This window comes from Podarcis pityusensis (assembly GCF_964106645.2).
Source record: "Podarcis pityusensis genome assembly, chromosome: 7".
In the NCBI taxonomy this organism is placed as follows: Eukaryota; Metazoa; Chordata; class Lepidosauria; order Squamata; family Lacertidae; genus Podarcis; species Podarcis pityusensis.
In genome coordinates this window covers 8,016,248-8,036,546 of record NC_138031.1, presented here as the reverse complement: position 1 = coordinate 8,036,546, position 20,299 = coordinate 8,016,248, and the positions used below count along the sequence as shown (strand labels likewise).

Genomic DNA, 20,299 nt, shown 5'->3' with positions numbered 1-20,299 from the left:
AGGAAGGAAGGAAGGAAGGAAGGAAGGAAGGAAGCCTAGCAGGTTGTAATTGTCCTCTAGTTTCTCAAATAAGTTATTCATATGTGGCTGCTACTCTCCCAGAAATCAGTTATCATTACTGATATTTTACATCCTTATTCCAGGAAACTAAGGACAGCATGCATGCTTCCCTCCCCTCCACAACATCCCTGCAAGGAAGGTTAGGTGGCAGAAGACTCCACAGAGGTCCATCAGATGCCTCCATGAACTCCACAAGCAGGGTTTACACACAATAGCCTTTTCCCAGTATTGTTCTCCAGCAGCTGGTGTCTATTAGTATACATGACCTCTGAGCACGGAGACACCATTTATCTGCTATGCCTAAAAACCTCCACTGCTCCCTTAATTTGTCCAATTCAAGACCATCCAATCTAGTGATATTTGTATAATTCCTGCAGTGTGCTAGGCAATTGTACAGAGCTTATCGTAGCATCGTCCTCATGGGAATGGAGGAACCTGCTTTTAACTGAGTCCAACCACTGGTTCTTCTAGCTCCGTACTGTCTACAGTGATTGCCAATGACTCTTAGCCCTGCCTGGAGATGCTGTCAGGATTTAACCTGGGACCTTCTTCATACAAAGTTACCATTGAATTACAGCCATCCCCTCCCCTTAATGGCTTCCATTCAAAGAAGCACATTTAAGTCCCGTATTTTTTAAACGGATGACTTTCCCACTGAAATCAATAGAGAGGGTTTAACACTTTGGATAGATCATGCCTTATGAATGGCTTTACGCATTATACTCAAGCTTCATCGGCTGCCTACACAGCCTCTCCTACAGTTGCCTGACTGCTACTTCTTTCATTCTTCTGATGTAATTCTAATCCTCTTCAGACATCATACTTAAAGGAGAGCGTGTGAGTGGGGCTGCAGCAAGAAACCTCTCCTCCTGTCTTCCGCGTGTGCACCACAGACGTCTGAAGTAGGGGGGTCTTCACATGCACATGTTCTAGGTTCCCGGCCACAGTTTCCAGGTTCCAGATCACACTTTCTAGATTCCAGAAATCCATGGAAATCCTTACATGACCATCCTCCAGTCATTTGTTCAGTGTCAGCTGATGAAAGAGTGAGGGTGCTAACTTTGCATGTTCCTGCTCCCTCCCCTTAACGCAAAGTGTAATGCCTAGAGAAAGATTTCTTAGTTGTTCTGTGATGCATCCCCGGTGTTACTCCATTACTGCTATCCGGAAGAGCACTCTTGCTCTACAGCACACAAAAAGTGGCACAAAAAAACCAACAGCCCTGTAACATTCGTGGTATAAAAAAGTTACATCAAGGCCAGACAATGTGGTACCCTCCAGATATTGTTGAACTACAGTGGTACCTCGGGTTAAGAACTTAATTCGTTCAGGAGGTCCATTCTTGACCTGAAACTGTTCTTAACCTGAAGCACCACTTTAGCTAATGGGGCCTCCTGCTGCCGCCACGCCGCTGGAACATGATTTCTGCTCTCATTCTGAAGCAAAGTTCTTAACTCAAGGAACTATTTCTGGGTCAGGGGAGTCTGTAACCTGAAGTGTATGTAACCCGAGGTACCACTGTACAGCTTCTGTCAGTCCTAGCCAGCAAGGTCAATGTTCAGGGATGATGGGAGGTGTAGTCCAACATAATATGGAGGGCACCATGTTGGCTACCTCTGAGCTACAGGATTTCAGCAGGATGTTACATGAAATGTGCTGGTCGGAAACGAAGCAGTATGACTGCCCTGAAACTCGTGCAAGCACAAATAGTATTAAAAGTGGGATTGTGTCTAACTGCCCCAATAGCACCATGAACACAATTCGCCATAATTGAACAATTAAAAGGACAAGGAGGGGGCAGACGGTAGGCTGGGACTTTTTCAGTCCATCTGCTGTAAAGCCCTGCTTGCAAATTTCAGAAAACAAAGTACTTTTCAGCTCTGCTACTTTCTATGCAGAGAACACCTGCTGGGAATGGCCGGAGTTAATCAGCGGAAGATCTCTCCCTCTTAAGGGACGTACATCGTTCCTGCTAGCACTACTGGTGATTATTCTGAAAATTATGCCTAAAAGAAGTGCTTTGAAATCTGTTCTACAGTTTTTACTTTCACAGCTGCACTTGGAGGGAGCTTTCAAACAGCTTGCCCCTCACTTAAAGAGACTTGTGGGGCCAAATCAGACTCAACACAGGAATGCTGAGATTTTTAGAAGCTACCAGCAGTCACAGGGAAGGCCCATTTGGAGTGAGGCTTTGTGCCACCAGAGGAGGAGGTTTTTTACCCTTTCCCCCTGTACCACTTTCTCCAGATTAAACTTTAATTTATATACCAACACCACCCGGCACACACATAAAAAACCAACTACATACAGCACAAATAGCTGATGGGGATGAAGGATTTTAATTCTGGAAACATTCCAAGGAGGAACGCTAAACTCTTCCACTGCTACAGCCTCAATCAGATATGGTTGGTGCATTGGTTGAGGTCCATGGTGCTGCAAATGATCACCTCCAATTTCCATTGAAGAAGCTTTCTAATTCTCTGGTTCAGACAGTGAGAAACTCCCCCCCCCCGAGCCCGAGCAACACATTCCTTTCTATGCAAACTTCGGTAGGCCACATGGCAATGGTGGGCCAAGTCCAAGACAAAAATGGGCAGCACAAGGAATGTAAAATTTACCTTTGTACAATAAACCGGTTCACATACACAGACACATAGCACCGTGTATGGGAAGCAAAGGTCATTACAGTGGTACCTTGGGTTACAGACGCTTCAGGTTACAGATACTTCAGGTTACAGCCTCCTCTAACCCAGAAATAGTACCTCGGGTTAAGAACTTTATCTCAGGATGAGAACAGAAATTGCACGGCAGTGGCATGGTGGCAGCGGAAGGCCCCCATTAGCTAAAGTGGTACCTCAGATTAAGAACAGTTTCAGGTTAAGAATGGACCTCCAGAATGAATTAAGTTCTTAACCTGAGGTACCACTGTATCAGAGTTGAAAGACACATTCCAGCCATGCAAGAACCCTCAAGGAAGATGCAAAACAAGACCAATGGGTGTGTGATCTGGGGAGAAATGGTATGTCTAGGGAGGAGAAACGCCTTGAGGAGAGTTGTGAGACAGAGAGGTCCTTGGCCCTGAGGTCACCCATCCCTGCTGTCAAGGGCAGTCTCCACCAAGGAAGGCGCACAGCAGATAGTTAACTCTTTATTGGCAAAGCTAACACAGTTATTCTACAGCTCCAAATAACCACACACACCAGTCTAGCATCTAGGCAGCTAGTCCCAGAATCTGGGCTCTATGCAGCAGTTGCTGGAAATGGGGGCCACTCCCCCTCCACCATATTATGTACCTTCCCCGATGGGCTGCATGCATGCAGACAGAGACTGCACCTGCATGGAAACCTCCCCTGCTCATTCCTCTTCAGTCCCCTCCTGGTACTGGGAGAAAGTGGTGCAGGAGAGGACAGCGAAGTACTTGGCCATTCAGTTGCCTGACCTACCTCCCCCCTCTCTTTCTGACCCATCCTGCACTCCACCCTCCAGCTCTGAAGCTTCTCCTGCCTGTGACTCTTGCCTCCTGACTGATGCCGCTCCCCACAAATCACTGCCCACCAGTCCTGAGCCAGACTTCAGCCCCCCTTCCCCAAGCGCACACTCACTCATCAGTGACCTTTCAGACCCTGACAGTCCCTGACACCTGACTTAGTTCATCATGTCTAGTGAGCTTAGCTTCATTCATCTCAAATGCCGTATTACACATGAAGAAATGACCCTGAAATATTGTGCTGGGCCCGGGGGTAACCCGTGATACGTGGTCCAGGACCGGTCCAGAATCCAAAGGTTCTGCTAGGAGTCAGTCCAACAGGGCCAAGGTAGGATACCAGGCAAGGACAGGTACAGGATCTCAGGCAGGATCTAGCATACAGCAATGTTGCTCCCGCAACCTGGGGTGGGGTCTGACAGCCTTTTATCTTTGTCAGGGTAGCAGCCGGTCCTGATCGCCCAGCGACTCACCTCCCTGTTTTGCCTGAAGGCAAGCACTCCTCCTGAGAGTACTCAGGTCTCTTCTTCTCTCAGACCTTAGTCTCTGAAGCTCGGGAGACTCTGGGTTACTAGACCCAGAGGCCGCCTCAGCCTCCCCTGACCAAGCTGGTAGTGGAGCAGCTGTAAGCAATGGCCCAGCTGAAGGCAACAAGGTAATCCCCGCATCTGGAGCCAGGGTAGGCTCAGGCCCCTGACTCGGCCCAGCTGGTGTTTCTTGCAGGAGAACCTGTGCAGACTGGGACTCTTTAGGATCAGGCCCCAGACTTGGTTCAGAAGATGCCTGAGGCAAAGGATCCAGTGCAGATTGAGACTCCTCTGGTTCCGAGTCGGAGCCCGAGTCCCAGGCCACCACAAATATGCTGCATTTGGCATAGCTGTTCCTTGAGCAAACATTGTTTTTTCTCAGCAGCTACATAAATGAATGCAACATTTAATTACTCCCTTGGAAATACCACTTGGAAAATTGAAGAAGATGGTTCCTCTAGATTTTCTGTAAAGCTTACAAAGCTAATAATTAATTATTAAATGGCAATGTTGTATTTTTGAAAAATCCTCTCTCCCTCCGTATCTCCAAATGGTTTACATATGAAGCAGCCAGTCCTTAATCACTTCAAAAGGAACCTAGTAGGCTCATTTAACCAATTTCTTTCTAAATTCTCTCTAGTGGTTACCGGGTTTTGAAAATCATGCCCTCATAGGCTTGGTTGGCGCCAATAAGTTCACCCATAAAATCAGGAGTCCTCCACTCCACAAACAGATTGAAATTGCATACAGGTCTGATGCGGAGAGGCAAAAGCTGGTGGAAGAGTTAGATGAAAGGTGGTGAGCCCATGGCCCATGAAGCCATGTGATTTGGCCCATGAATTCACTTCTAGCAGCCTGCCAAAGTCAGGCATCTGTTCTTACCTTGGAAAAGTGGCTCTTTTCTCTCTGGTGCAACACCATTGCGAAAAGGTCTTAGATGTTCAGGAAACATCTGCATGTGAAACAGATGTGCTACCTCTGCACTTTGCTGAAACAATTTTGGAGCCCACCTAAATGATAGCAAGGAGGAAGCTGCTCATATCTCCACACCATGGGACCTCTACCCAAAAGACCCTGTTCACACCCACCAGACTAACCTTTCTCCTTAGAAGGCATATGAAGGCAGCAGGAGCTGCTAATGTGGAGCTGTTCAGATACTGTTGAGACTACAATTCCCATATTCCCAAACCATTGGCCATGCTCCTTTGGGCTGATGGGAGTTGGTGTTCAACTGTGCCTGGAAACTGCCATGCTGTCTCTCCCTGGAGTGCAGCCTCTGTCACTGATTTCAAATCTATGGGAGGTTTGCATGGGCGCAGATTTATTCCGTGCTTCACGAAACCTATTTCCAAGCCTTTAATGGCTTTAAAGGTCATGACTCACACCTTAAATTGTTTAGCTTATTTGACTAAATTGTGCTACATAACCTACAAGACATCCCACTTGTATACCCATTGCTATAAATGCCAACCCTTTCCTGTCTTGCACATTATTTGTCGTAGCAAGTGCTAAATAATTCAGCTCCTAGTTTAAGGGAAAATGGAGTGCTGTTGGTTGCTCACATTAATAACATAGCTACCAAATTGAACACTGAAATTTATTTAAGCTGATATTACAGGCGAGCACTCCTCCTGCGAGTACTCAGGTCTCTTCTTCTCTCAGACCTTAGTCTCTGAAGCTCGGGAGACGTTGGTGGGTTACTAGACCCAGAGGCCGCCTCAGCCTCCCCTGACCAAGCTGGTAGTGGAGCAGCTGTAAGCAATGGCCCAGCTGAAGGCAACAAGGTAATCCCCGCATCTGGAGCCAGGGTAGGCTCAGGCCCCTGACTCGGCCCAGCTGGTGTTTCTTGCAGTGTTTCTTACCTGCTTTTCCTTCTCTCTCAATCTACGCTGTTAAATTTCCAGAAGCAAAGCTGGCTCCAGGATGTTTTTACTTAAGTTTTCTAGGTTTTCATAGATTGATGATATTGCATTTCATTTGTGGAAAGCCTATGTGTTATATTTTATGAAAGAGCGGATTGTAAATGTTCAAATAGAAATGATAAATAAATAAAAGAGGCTTCCATTCATCGGCCTCAGTCTCAAGGATTTGAGAATACCTTTTGGTTATGAGGCAGCCCAGGATAGCATCTGTACCTCTCCCCATCTCCCCCAGCATTCTTCAGCCTCCCCAGCTGCCCAAACTTCTGAAAGGGCCCCAAGGCCTTTTACATTCCCATCATTATGGCAAACTGCATTTTACTTTATACACTGTGGCCATTACTACTGAATATATTACATAGGAGCAGTAGTGTAGCAGGGGTTACCAGTGCCTGGAGCCATGGCAAGGGAAACAAATGGAGCACACATGCACATTCAACTGCCTAATGGCATCCACGTCACCCAGCAGATTGCAGCCGCAGAGATAAGAAAAGAAGATACGTTCTACTTTGAGTAGAGGTCACTTCCTGGTTCACATGGAGAAGCCGTTTTCAACAGAGCCCAGCGACAGAAGCACACAGCTGTATTGAGGTAGCACCAGGTGTTGAAATTTTGCATCCCTAACAATTTTGCACTCAGGGCAACCACCCCTATGCCCCTCCATGCTACACCACTGCATATGAAGAGCTGATGGCAGCACCCACGCTCTGAAGCACCATGGTATTAATACTGGACAGTCCCCTTCACTGCACTGTCCCTGCAAAAAACATTTTAGTTTTAGGTAAGCCAACCCAGGCATGTAATTTTCTTATGCATATTTATTTTTGCATTGTTGATTTTACTATATTTTGACCATTTTATTGAACTGACCATTTTAAAAGAAGTTTGTTAATGTTATCAGCATTTCAATATTTTATACTGTTTGATTTAAGCTGCTTATAGATAAAGGTAAAGTGACCTCTGACCATTAGGTCCAGTCATGACCGACTCTGGGGTTGCGGCGCTCATCTCGCTTTACTGGCCGAGGGAGCCGACGTACAGCTTCCGGGTCATGTGGCCAGCATGACTAAGCCACTTCTGGCGAACCAGAGCAGTGCACGGAAACGCCGTTTACCTTGCTGCTGGAGCAGTACCTATTTATCTACTTGAACTTTGACGTGCTTTTGAACTGCTAGGTTGGCAGGAGCTGGGACCGAGCAACGGGAGCTCACCCTGTCTAGGGGATTCAAACTGCCGACCTTCTGATCGGCAAGCCCTAGGTTCTGTGGTTTAACCCACAGCGCCACCCGCGTTATACCTGCTTATACATGTTGTTAATTAATAAAAATGTTATCGCCATGATTTTTAGATTTGTTTTGAGAATTGTAATAGAGATATAAAGACATTAAGAGAAAACCGAGCCCTCTTACTTATCAGTCATATCAACAGAGGAATAAGGCTCCCGAGTTTGTCTGCATTTCACATGAAAACAAAAACACAAACATTCCTTGGAGCAGATCTTCCCCCCTTTCCTAAATCTCACAATATTGGCCTGCTTTACGAAGAGTAAAGTATTCCAACCCTCCCTAAGTCAAAAATCAATAGAGAGCTCACCAATGTAACACTCTTTAAAAGTGCAATTATCACCAGAATTGCCACCACGTTGCAAGACTCACACATCTCATAACACAATTACACTCCACTTTAGGTTAAGTTGATCTACTCTGTTGTCGATATACTATAGAGGGGGAAAAACCAACAACATGCAAACTTCTATAGAGCCGTAAGGATTGACACCAGGATGTAATGGATGAGAATTCTAAACAAGTCAATGCTTTGAAAACAACACAAAATGAGATGGATGGATAAACACATTTCTTCTCACCACCCATGGCCTAAAATCCACTTGGGAAGGGTCATAGCTCAGTGGTCACAGGGAGGGAACTGCCAGAAGGTCCTTGGAGCTTGACTTCAGTGTCTGGGCTGAACAATGGGGGTGGAGACATTCCAGGTTCCAGCTTCAATCACCAGCATCTTAGGTAGAGCAGGAAGAGACCCCAGTCTGAAATTCTGGAGAGTGACTCCCTCTGAGTGCAAATAATACTGAACTGGATGGGCAAATAGTCTGACTTATATAAGGCAGCTTCCTCTCTCTCTCTCTCTCTCTCTCTCTCTCTCTCTCTCTGTGTGTGTGTGTGTGTGTAATCATCTGCACCTAAAAAACCCCAACCATCTCCATTCAGGCCTTTAATGTAATTGCAGGTAGTCCTTATTTACATACCAATGGATGACTGCTGTTTAATAGTTATGCTACACACTGTTCAAGCTCTGCCTGCTTTTCTGCTGCTTGGATCGGGAGACAGCCCAGCGTTTCAGATGGGTCCTCCCTGGTAACTTATTGCCAATTGTTTGCTCTTGAGCATTGCAGACGGTAATAAAAAAATAAACAACGCACAGCCTGTGCCCATCAGAAAAGCCATCGCCTTTTGATCAGCCGTGGATGAAATAAGATGGGATAGGTGCCCAGGGCAAAGTAACTACCAAGTGGCTAATCATGTAGTAATTGGTTCATAAGAATGCAAGAGAAGCTCTGCTGAGTCAAACTAAACAGCCCACCCAGCCAGGCAGCTTGCCTAGTGCAGTGAAGAAACTTATGCCTCCCCAGAAACCCATAAGCAATAGCTCTGTCCCTCCTGGTCCACCCACATAATGATACTATGTGATATTGTACCTCTGATCCTGGAAGTAGCATATTTTAGGGCTGTGCAGGGCAATTTACCCTATGCCACCCTGGGTGGAAGGAACACAACCACCTCGTTCTGGATGTGTCTCTGAAACAATTCAGAGGGAGGGCCTTTTTATTATTACTAAGGGTTGAGAGTCCCATGGACTGCAAGAAGATCAAACTGATCCATTCTTAAGGAAATCAACCCTGAGTGCTCACTGGTAGGACAGATCCTGAAGCTGAGGTTCTAATACTTTGGCCATCTCATGAGAAGAGAAGACTCCCTGGAAAAGACCCTGATGTTGGGAAAGATGGAGGGCACAAGGAGAAGGGGACGACAGAGGACAAGATGTTTGGACAGTGTTCTCGAAGCTACCAGCATGAGTTTGACCAAACTGCGGGAGGCAGTGGAAGACAGGAGTGCCTGGCATGCTCTGGTCCATGGAGTCACGAAGAATCGGACACGACTAAATGACTAAGCAACAACAAAACCCTTTTAAAAAACTGTTGAGAAGATCAGGCGGTAAATGGCACCCCGCAGTATCACATTCTCCTGCTTTGCACTGCCACTGCTAGTCCTTCCCAGCAACTTACTTTGTATGCAGGGATTAGCCGCTAGCACCATGCAGGGTAAGATAAGTAGTGGCCAGCCCCACACAGGATCAGACAGCTGTTTTAGTAGGAGGATTCAATCCTGTGTATTGTTGCTTCAGAAGCAGGAAAGCTGCTTGAGAAGTAGCACCTGCAACCCACAGGACTGATGCTTCCACTCAACAGTTGTTGGTCCTATAGACATCAGGCAGGAAGAAGGCACTGGGCCTACCTGGTTCCAGGTAGACGGAGTCACCAGTCAGGTAGATTTTGGCCTTCTTTGCATCCTGCCTGCCTCTCCTTCCAACATGATGTCCTGCCTCCTGACAGCTGCTGACCACTCTGGGCCAACCCAACCCAACTCGCAGTGATCCATGGCTGCGTGTTCCCAACTCATTCAAGGCCCTCTGAATATGCCAGAAATGGCTTGGACCTTGGCTTTACCCACCATGACTGTACACAATCCCTCTTTAGAGTCCATACGGTGACAACAAATTCCACAAATTTTGCGGGGGGGGGGGAGATTTTATTTCCTCTATCCTAAATTCACTTCCATTCAAATTCATTGGACGAGTCAAATTTCTAGTGCTACTCTTTCACTGCACTTTCCCCACATTAAACAAATGAAACAAATAAATAATTTTATAAACCTGGATCAGATTATTTTTTTTAGGGGGTAAACCAATACTACTTACCTAGAAATAACTGCCACTGTCTTGAAACTGAACTGAACTACTGGTTCATGCAAGCAATGTGTGTTGCAATGATAAAGCATGAGGTTCAGTGGTGGCTAAATGAGCTTCAGTATGATGCACCATAAATTTCAACCGTGGTAGCCATAATGGCTCCCTCCAATTATTGCAGTCTCAAATTAAGAATGGGCAAATCTGTCTATTTTGGTTTCTCTCAGTTTCATAAGTCTTAAGGTCAGTCTGCTACATTTCTGCATTACTTTGAAAATCCTCACGGAAATTTGCCATTTTAGTGTGTATTTATTATCACGCAAACATTTCTGCAAGCATTTTATCATGCATTTTATTCTCACAAAATGTGCAATTCTAATTTACTTTCCCTCTAATAAATGCATTTTTATGCACAGGGGTTGGGGGCAGCTTGGAGAACTGCATTGCAAAATTCAGAGAAGTATGGATTTGGAAGGCTAGCTGTGCATTGTTTCAGGAAGCACAAGTGATGGAGGCAAACAAATTTCTCCCTCATCCCATACCCCAGTTCCCATCAGCCCCAGCCAGCATGGCCTATTGTCTGTGATGATGGGGGTTGTAGGCCATAACATCTGGAAGGAACCACAGTGGCTAAAAGGTAAAGGTAAAGGGACCCCTGACCATTAGGTCCAGTCGTGACCGACTCTGGGGTTGTGCGCTCATCTCTCTCTATGGGCCGAGGGAGCCGGCGTTTGTCCGCAGACAGCTTCCGGGTCATGTGGCCAACATGACTAAGCTGCTTCTGGCGAACCAGAGCAGCACACGGAAACGCCGTTTACCTTCCCGCCGGAGCGGTACCTATTTATCTACTTGCACTTTGACGTGCTTTCAAACTGCTAGGTTGGCAGGAGCAGGGACCAAACAACGGGAGGTCACCCTGTTGCGGGGATTTGAACCGCCAACCTTCTGATCAGCAAGTCCTCGGCTCTGTGGTTTAACCCACAGCGCCACCCTGCCCTTATAAACCAAGCCACACAGGGCAAAGACAATGAGTCTTGGCTAAGCAGCTCAAACAAAAGCTCCCAGGCTGAAGTGAGATTCGGCTGAATGCCTGATCCACTTCTATGTATGACCTGCGGAAAGCATCCTCTTGTCCTCTGCTTCATCCATGGTGTGGAGAAGTGAAGAGGGAGCTTTCATCCCTCTCTCATTATCCTAGAGCTTAAGGGTCATCCAGTTAAGCTTAATAGTGGGAAATTCAGGAGAGATAAAAGGACATGCTTCTTCACTCAACACATTGTTAAACTATGGATTTCTCTAGTGATGGTCACTGAATTGGGTGGCTTTAAAAGAAGAATAGACAAAATCAATGGCTACTTGCCATGATGCCTATGCTCAACCTCAAGTGCTGGAGGCACTGAACCTCTGAATCTTCTTCTTTGGCGATAACTCGTAGCCAAGTAAGATTGTCTTCCATAAACACAGTTTTAACAATGAGCCTGTAAGTGACTGTGGAGGCCAATTCTGGATCCACACGTCCTTCCACATCTCCAACTCCTCAAAAGATTCCATCAACGGTGTTTCCTCTGCATATGAGCTGCTGAGAATTGCAAGTGAGGAGATTGATGTTCTGCTCAGGTCCTGCTTGTAGATAAAGGTATCTGGCTGGCCATTGTGAGATCAGGATGTTGGACAAGATGGGCATTTGACCAGATCCAGCTGCAAAACACTTATTATGTTCTGTGGAACAACATGGCTCATCATTATGTCTCCAGTGATGCAATTGGCACATGGTTTAATCCATGGGTAGGCAAACTAAGGCCCGGGGGCCGGATCCAGCCCAATTGCCTTCTCAATCTGGCCCGCAGGCGGTCCAGGAATCAGCATGTTTTTACATGAGTAGAATGTGTCCTGTTATTTAAAATGCATCTCTGGGTTATTTGTGGGGCATAGGAATTCATCCCCCCCCCCAAAAAAAAAATAGTCCAGCCCCCCACAAGGTTTGAGGGGCAGTGGACCAGTTCCCTGCTGAAAATGTTTGCTGACCCCTGGTCTAATCCTACACATTTAGAGCCATACTGCTTGATCAACAGGGTCACATGCAGGACTATGCAACACTTGAAAGTTTGTAGGGGGCTGAGAATTATGGGTTCGAAGGTCTGTGTCTCCACCACACTTTTTTTTTTAAAAGGAGATACATAATGCTCATATAACATAAGCATGGCAGGAGCATCTTTCTCCTCACTTTCTCCTTCACTTCCTACTTTTGTCCGTGAATGGAGAGCTTTCGATTATGTCTCCCTGTCTATATGGTCAGAAAACGGCACAACCCAATCATTTGGGGCTAAGGATTGCTCATTTCTGCTGTTTGCCAACACAGCATAAATAGGACTGTGGCATCAGCTCCTCAAAAAAGCTGCTAATTAAATGGAGACTCCAAGTTTAAAATTACTTTGTTCCCTTATAGTGGCATAGGAGGGCAACTTCAGTGACATCAGAAACACAGCTATAGTAGCGACTGTCAAGCATGAAATGAGACTAATACATTAAATACATAAAATTACAATATTTGCTCAGACAACAAGCTGTCTGATAAGTGGCAGATGGAGAAAAGGTGGTAAAACTAACGGAGGAATCAGCCGTAGCCTAATAATGAAGAACCCCAGCTAGCTGGTTTTATTCCTTGAGTGAAGCATAGCCTTGCCAGTTCTATTTATATAGAGATGCAAAAGCACAACATCAACAACCTGCTTTAAAATGGCATATTTCACTGATGGCATGAACCTGGTCTGGCTATAAATATATAAGCACACAAACATTCTAGACATAAAGATTTATCTATCCCTGGGGTTTTGACATCATTTTAAAGGGGGTTTTCGCAGCCCCATCGTAATCAAGAGACTCTATCTCCGCGGTGCTGCTGCATGCTTTTAGTCAACAGCAAAGTGATGATTTGGAATAATATTTAGGGAGCCCAAAGTAATCTGTAGGCCGCTGGTGGCCTTTCATTGTTAGTTTAGGCTGATGAAATGCTCGCAGGCCTCCATCCATCATCGCACAGCCACGTGCACCCTCTTTATTATGTGGTATGGCTCTCTTGGCAATGTGCAGAAAGAAAGTGGATTAAAAAAAATACTGCCTTTGATTTATGGTGGTCAGGAATGAGCCGTTCTTGTGGCATTTCTCCATTGCTTTGGATATATTTCATTGGGGAAAGAGGAGGGAGGCTTACCAAAACAATAATAAAAATAAATGTCTTTCAGTCTTCAAGCTGGGGGGGGGGGGAAGTAACCCACCACAGGCTGAAAGTGGATTGCACAAGCTCATTACAGCCACTGCAAGATGTTTCCAAAGGGGCAATAATGCAGTATCTCCTATGACCCTAATACAGGAGGGAATGGGGAAAACTGCCTCAAAGTTTTGGGAGATAGGATAGCCATTCTGCTGTTCCATTGTTGTTGTTGTTGTTGATTACCCTACTTTACCCCAAGGTCCCTGGGCGGGTTAAGGGAAAGGTAAAGGGACCGCTGACCATTAGGTCCAGTCGTGACCGACTCTGGGGTTGCAGCGCTCATCTCGCTTTGATGGCCGAGAGAGCCGGCGTACAGCTTCCGGGTCATGTGGCCAGCATGACTAAGCCGCTTCTGGCGAACCAGAGCAGTGCACAGAAATGCCGTTTACCTTCCCGCCAGAGCAGTACCTATTTATCTACTTGCACTTTGACGTGCTTTCGTACTGCTAGGTTGGCAGGATCAGGGACTGAGCAACGGGAACTCACCCCATCACGGGGATTCAAACCGCTGGCCATGAAACACAGGGGTGAGGACCTTCAGACCTGCTTGAAAGCTTCCCAGGGCCCTCTCTAAATGCTTTCTTCCAACAAACAGGCTGTCTGGAACCTTATCTCCTTAATGCCCTGCTTGTGGGTTTCTCATAAGCATCTGGTTGGTGAAATAGATGAAGCAGGGATTTTCTTAAGTTCATTGTAATGTAATATGTAATGTGTCATAGTGAAGACAGCCTTGATGGACAAATATGAACATACAACCATTTTGCTAGACTGGAACAAGATACATCTAACTCAGCAAGTAGCCAGAAGACAGTTTAAAAGCTTCAACATCCAGAAGAAGATATGATAGTAATAAAATAATTAAATTAAATTAAAAAGCCAAATACTGGTAATTAACTCTATCACCCACTGTAAGTCTTGATTAAATTTGCACTGATGTTTCATCACAAACACACACACACAGAGAGAGAGAGAGAGAGAGAGAGAGAGAGAGAGAGAGAGAGAAGGGCAGGCAGGCAGAAGCCATGAATTCTTCTCCAGCTTAGATATTCCTCTGAGACAGAGAATTTGGAGGGGACTTTGAGAAGCTTGCTTCTCCTCTGGGAGGCCTGGCTTTTATAAACCCTCTAAGTTCATATCCATGCCTGGCCCAGAAGGAGTTCATGAGTATCTCTGCTGCTCGACAACTGACATTCAGGAGTATCAATAACGTTAAAATGAAGATTAAGCGGGAAGCTTAACATTTACATGTGAAACTTTAAAGTTATTCTTAAAGGACACCGTCTGCTGTGACTGTTCACAATCTGCTGTTCTCCTGAACAACCCCAGTTATAATGAACGGTGACTTGAACATGGGCACTGTTGCAGTCTTGTACATATGTCATTCCTTCATTTCATTCTAGCAGGCCATGTGCAAGAAAACATATTTATAGGAACATAATAAGCTGCCTTGTTACCAAGTCAAACCATTGGTCCTCAATACTGTCAATATTGTCAGCCAGTGGATCTCCAAGATTTCAGGCTCTCCTGGCCTTCCCCAGAGACACATGGGATCAAACCTGGGAGCTTTTACAAAAAAAGTGTGTGCTCTAACCACTAAGCCACAACTCTGCCCCTGAGGGGCAATTTCCAAATAAATAAGTCCAACAAATTCAGGTTGTCTCGTGAGTCCCACTTCATTGCTTTTAATGAGAAATACTCAAAACTTTGAATTGTGCTCTTGCTGTGGGACTTTGGGCACATACGCAACTATGTACAGTATATAAAGGGCCAACATGCCAAAATATTGGAAAATCCCAAAGTAAAAAAGATAAAGACTGCAGTAGTAACTCAGGTATTGCACTTGTTGTTTCTATAAGCCAGAGAAAACAAATACATTACTTCCCCAAATCATAGTTAAAGCAGCTCACAAGAACAGTAAACAAATCATAAATATATACGTACACCAGAAACAATCCTAAATTTACTGAACACACGATATAGCAGTTATCTGAAATTTACTGAACACACGATATAGCGGTTATCAGGTATTAGCATGCTAACAGACATTGCAATATTATAATGTATGAAAAGCATTCCTTGCATAAATGACCACTTACACAAAAATATCTACATTTAGTTAATGAACCTTTCACAAATTAAGTCAAATTACTAAGACAGCAGCAACAGCAGCAGAAAATATATCATTCGAAATGTTACTATTTAAAGCGATTTGAGGGGGTTTTTTAACAATAAATTTTAAAATAAATTCAAAGACAATCTACAATGGCCAGATGTAAGTGAGGATTGAAAAAAGGGGATTGCACCTCTGCACCTCTAATAATTGTAAAGAGGGAATTTCAGCAGGTATCTCTGGTCATGCTACCTCTCAAAGCATTGGAGAAGAGGCATAGCTCAGTGCTGGAGCATTTGCTTTGCATGCAGAAGGTCCCAGGTTCAATCCCAGCATCTCTAGGTAAGACTGGGATAGATCCTTGTCTGAAATCCTTGAAAGCTCATGCCAGTCAGTGTAGACAATACTGGGGTAGATGGACCAATAGTCTCACTCAGTGCAAGACAGCTTCCTGTGCTCCTATATCTCCCTGCAACAAGGGAGCAGAAAATGCAGGTGCATTCATTTCTAACATAAGAGAAACAGATGCCATGTTCACATTTTCAGTGCACTCAAGGAAAAAAACGGTAAAGGACTCCCCCTGGACAGTTAAGTCCAGTCAAAGGTGACTATGAGGTTGCGGCACTCATCTCACTTTCAGGTCAAGGGAGCTGCCGTTTGTCCACAGACAGCTTTCTGGATCATGTGGCCAGCAGGACTAAACCGCTTCTGGCACAACAGAACACCACAAAGGAAACCAGAGCGCATGGAAACACCTTCCTTTACCTTCCTGCCACAGCGGTACCTATTTATCTACTTGCACTGGTGTGCTTTCGAACTGCTACGTAGGCAGGAGCTGGGACAGAGCAACAGGAGCTCACCCCGTTGTGCGGATTCGAACCCCCGACCTTCTGATCAGCAAGCCCAAGAGGCTCAGTGGTTTAGAGCACAGCGTCACCCGCATCCATTGCAAAACCTACACTAAATATGTCCACCAGTGCTAAGGTATAACAACCAGGCAACCCCATCTTTCACCTGGGACGCTCCGTAGAACATTGCAGTGTTTTGCTCAAAAATACACACATCTCTCTGTTCTCTAGCTCTTCTCCAGATTCCAATAGTTATTAGGCCTGAGCAGACCCATTAGAATTTACTTCAAATTCAGGTTTCTGGAGAGGAGAGGAAGGAATCAAGAAATGTACAAAACTTCATTGTTTGAGTGTTTTCCTTTTTCTTAATCTTGCTAGAATTCATTTTGCCTTCAGATGCTGAGTGATGGTTTGCTCTATCAATTTTGCCTCAGAACTTGATTTTGGTTAAATATTATTATTGATTTTATTTCATACAGATTACTGTATATATTGCTTGGTTATAAAAAGCACTGCAACAACCTTCAAGCAGTTTACAAAATGAATAAAGCAATAGAATTACCAGTGAAATTAACAACAACTGTTAAAAGCAACTGATGGCGAGTTGAAGGGGCAATCAAATCAAATCAAAAAATCTCCATTGTGGTCTTTAGTACGCGTCTCTGGATATAGGAATCCAATCCAAATTTCTTCAATGGCCTTGAGTAAATCACAGTTACTTAGCCTTGCTTCCCCATGTGCAAATGAGGATTCATGGTGACTTAACTCAGAGGTTTGTTCAAGACAGGCGAAACACAAATGATCAAGCACACTGTCGAATGAAAACTGCTGTTGGAATGATTGCTCTAACTGAATAACATTCTCAGTCATGCAACGAAACTGAATTCAACCCAGGAAGCAAATCAAAGGAAACACAGGAACTGTAGCTCAACTGGTTGGTGAGTCATAGCAACAGAGGCACTAAACAGTTTCAAGGTGGGAAAAGATGCACACAGTAAATTTATTGATATGACACAATCTCATATGGATGGCTTAAGGACATTCACAACATTGAGACAATCTAACGTTTGCTTACAGGGGAGTTACTGCCATTTGCACCGGATAACAACATCACATAGCAAGACACGGTATATCTGGAACACGATCCTATGCTCGTCTACTCAGAAATAAGTCCCACAGTGTTGAGTGGGACTCACTTCCAGGTCAATGCGTACAGGACTACAACCTTATAATTATAGGGTTCAAAGAAGGAGTCAAAAGGTCCCTAAGAAGTATCTAAGAAGAAGACTCAGTGCCTTAGCCAAAAACATTGCTCCGTGCAGGACTCTCCGCCCATCACATCAGACTCGGTGTGCCCAGTGCTCAGTGGCAGAGTGCATGCTTTGCATGCAGAACATCACAAGTTCGGTCCTTGTTATCTCTTGTCAAAAAACCCCAGGTAGGAAGGCTGGAAAATACCTTGACATCAGATACTGGGAAAATGCTCTTAATCTGCCTGTTGTGCCAAGAGTATCCAATATTCCGACCCAGTGTACAGAATGTGTTTCATATCAAACAGTACAAACCCAAGCTGTAAATAACAGGGAGCTTATGAACTCATCATCCCTAATTACTCTCTCTCTCTCTCTCTCTCTCTCTCACACACACACACATTACTTTTTCCACTATATAATTCAAGCTTTTGAGAAAGACTTTACTAATCACACACACACACCTCGCTGTCTTAAAAAATCTCAGCAGAATATTTTTTAGAGCAATTTAATAAACAGATTGGACACAGACCTGTATGGGTTTTCTTTCTTTTTTTCTGAAAAAGAATGAATGATTGCTATGCCAGCCCCTTCTCCAAGCTGCTGTCCACTTTTTATTCTGAAGCACTCAGCAAGAACCTTTTTCCCCCTTTGGATCCAACACATTGCGTCTCTTAATTATGTTCCCCCATCAACAACAATCAAATCCAGTCTTTCTCTCCCCCTCCCCCTCCCCCCCTTTGAATATATTTGTTGTTTTTAAGATTAAAGTGATGACGGTAAGAAGAGGAGGAGGGGAATCTCTTTTTTAAAGCAGGCATTGGTTTGTGGGGGGTGGGGAAAGGGATAATTTGGATACGTTCAAAATGGTTAGTAAATCAGAAAGACGTGGAAATGCAATTGAGACAATCAAGGGCAGAGAGTTGGCAGAAACAGGGAGTTGGGGGGAAATGTCCCTTACCTAGGTCTTCTCCGGCTCCTCTGCAGTGCACTGTCCTCAACTCTCTTTCCCTCCCTTCTTTTCTATCTGTCCATCTTCCAGAAAATGACAGAGTAGCGGTTGCTGCAGCTCATCACTGGTCCTGGTGCCTGAGCAGGTCTCACAAGCCAGCTGGTTGAAATTGCAGTCAGTGTGCTACCAGGCACTGGCTTCTGCCCAGGCTGCTGCTGCTGTTCCTGGTACTGATGATGTTACGGAGGAGGAGGAGTATGAGTGGAGAGGGGGAGGAGGATGCCGCAGATGGTACTGATGCTGTTGCTATGGCGATGGAACTCAGCAGCACTACACAGTGCAACAGCTGCTAGAACTCCTGGTTCTTTCACAGGCAGGACCCAAGACTGGCTTGTAGCACAAGCTGCAAGGTAATGAGAAAGCATATTCTTCATTTTGACAAACACTCATCCACAACTTGATGACATGTAGCTGTTATTGGCCAGTGTCTGAGCTGCTGTTAGGATCTTATATCTCAGCAAGATGCTGGACATGAAACAAAAGGGGTAAAAAAATGTGGCAGCAGCAAGAACATTACAGTTTGGAACAGAAAGAGCCTCAGGTCTTGAAGGAACAAACCCAAGTTATAGCTCACTCTTGTCCCTAGAGAAGAACGCCCAGGACAAGAGCAGAGATCATTCTCCAGAGTATTTTATATGGGTCATGCTCAGCTGAGGCCAAAAACCAACAGAAAGCCATGGTGAAGAGAAGAGCCAGTATGGGGTAAGGTATTGGGCTAGGACCTGGGAAATCATGGTTCAGATCCCTACTCAGCCATGAAACTCTTGGCTCTCACCCTAACCACATCACAGGGTTGTTGTAAGGTTAAAGTGGGAGGAGAACCTTGAGCTCCTTGGAGGAAAAGGGGTGTAAGAAATAGGAGGAGGAGGAGGAAAGGACACATGAGGAGAGAACATCAGTAACCTATACAGTGCTTTTTCTTCCCCCATCACCTTCAGTTCCTGCTAACAGCAGTTGGATGATGCAGGAGATCTAAGTCTAGGCATGGCACAGAGTGAAGAGCTCAAACTGTTTCTCATGCTACCATGGGACCTAAACACCACCTCGGGGCTGCTTTTAACTGAAGAAAAGTTTGTCTTCAAATCTTCGGAGTCCAACTCCCATCATAGAATCATAGCATTGTAGAGTTGGAAAGGGCCTTAAGGCCTTCTGGTCCAGCCCCCTGCAATGAACAATCACAACTAGAGCAGCTCTGGCAGATGACCATCCAACCTCTGCTTAAAAGCATCCAGTGAAGGAGCACCTACCACCTTTGGAATGAGTCTGTTCCATTCTCAAACACCTCTTACTGTCATGCAGGTCTTCCTAGTGTTTCGTTAGAATCTCCTTTCTTGTTGAATCCATTGGTTCAAGTCCTGTCCTCTGGAACAGCAGAAAACAAGTTTGTTCCATCTTCCGTGTGACAGCCCATTGCATATTTGAAGATTCCTGTCATAACATCTCTCAGACTTCTCTTCTCCACACTAAACATACCTAAATCCTTCAACCATTCCTCATAAGGCTTGGTTTCCAGGCCTTACATCATCTTGGTTGCCCTCCTCTGCAACACACTCCAGCTTGTCAATATGTTTCCTAAATCGTGATGCCCAAAGCTGGCCACAGTATTCTAGGTGTGGACTGACCAAGGTATTGTCAGCCAGCATGGCCAATGCTCAGGGATGATGGGAGTTGTGGCGATCAACATCTGGAGGGGCAGATGTTCCACATCCCTGCTATAAATTGTGCAGGGAGGATGAGTACAGCAAGCTTCCTGTTGCAGACATTCAGCCCCAGACAGGAGGGCTATGGTAGTGGCAACAGAGACGTGGTGAAGTAGGTGGAGACATGGAGCTGGTAATCA

General features: G+C 45.2%; 1 protein-coding gene across 1 annotated transcript in view; it reads right to left on the bottom strand.

Moving 5' to 3' along the window:
- The window catches only part of FAM135B (family with sequence similarity 135 member B), a 131,133-nt gene extending 112,682 nt beyond the window's left edge, over positions 1-18,451 (bottom strand). Inside the window, exon 1 of the mRNA XM_081012485.1 lies at positions 18,409-18,451. The gene's annotated coding sequence lies outside the window, so the exon portion shown is untranslated. The remainder of the gene's footprint in view (positions 1-18,408) is intronic.
- Between the last annotated feature and the right edge of the window lie 1,848 nt (positions 18,452-20,299).